General features: G+C 42.4%; 1 non-coding gene across 1 annotated transcript; it reads right to left on the minus strand.

Moving 5' to 3' along the window:
- Window positions 1–278: 278 nt before the first annotated feature.
- On the minus strand, window positions 279–384 carry LOC145612923 (small nucleolar RNA R71). The gene has a single exon (XR_014106826.1). It is a non-coding gene; the product is annotated as a small nucleolar RNA R71 (small nucleolar RNA).
- Between the last annotated feature and the right edge of the window lie 208 nt (window positions 385–592).

A 592-nucleotide genomic window follows, 5' to 3' on the forward strand; every position in this document is an offset into this window, starting at 1 on the left:
TCGTCCGGCAATGATCACCCTAATTGAGAGGAGACAATATAGTGGGGCAAAGAACGAAAGCCCATTGAACCATCTTAAGGAGTTTGAAAAATATTGCAACACGATCAAGGTTAATGGAGTGTCTTAAGAATTCATCCGCCTTAAGTTGTTCCCTTTCTCCCTCATAGAAAGGTCTTTGGAATGGCTAGACAAAGAGGTGAAGCCCAATTCATTGAGAACTTGGGATGATGTCACCAAAGCTTTCTTGTTCCGTTTCTATCCTCAAAAGAAAACGGCGGAGGCAAGAGCTTTGATTCAAGGGTTCAAGCAAAAGCCAAATGAAAGCCTTTATGAAGCATGGGAAAGATTTAAGGATTATCAAAGGGAGTGTCCACACCATGGGATTCCTACCTATCAAATCATACATATCTTTTATGGTGGGTTGAGTTCTCATGGGAGAGCAAGTTTGGATGCCGAAGCCGGAGGCCCAATCATGAACAAAACGGAAGAAGAAGTGGTTGATGCAATTGATGAAGTAGCTCGTCATTATATGAATTGGCAAGAAGTGGAGAGAGAACCAACAAGCAAGGGTTACTCGATCGAACAACTTAGT

The sequence above is a fragment of the Chenopodium album genome, chromosome 24 (assembly GCF_948465745.1).
Source record: "Chenopodium album chromosome 24, dcCheAlbu1.1, whole genome shotgun sequence".
Taxonomy (NCBI): domain Eukaryota; kingdom Viridiplantae; phylum Streptophyta; class Magnoliopsida; order Caryophyllales; family Amaranthaceae; genus Chenopodium; species Chenopodium album.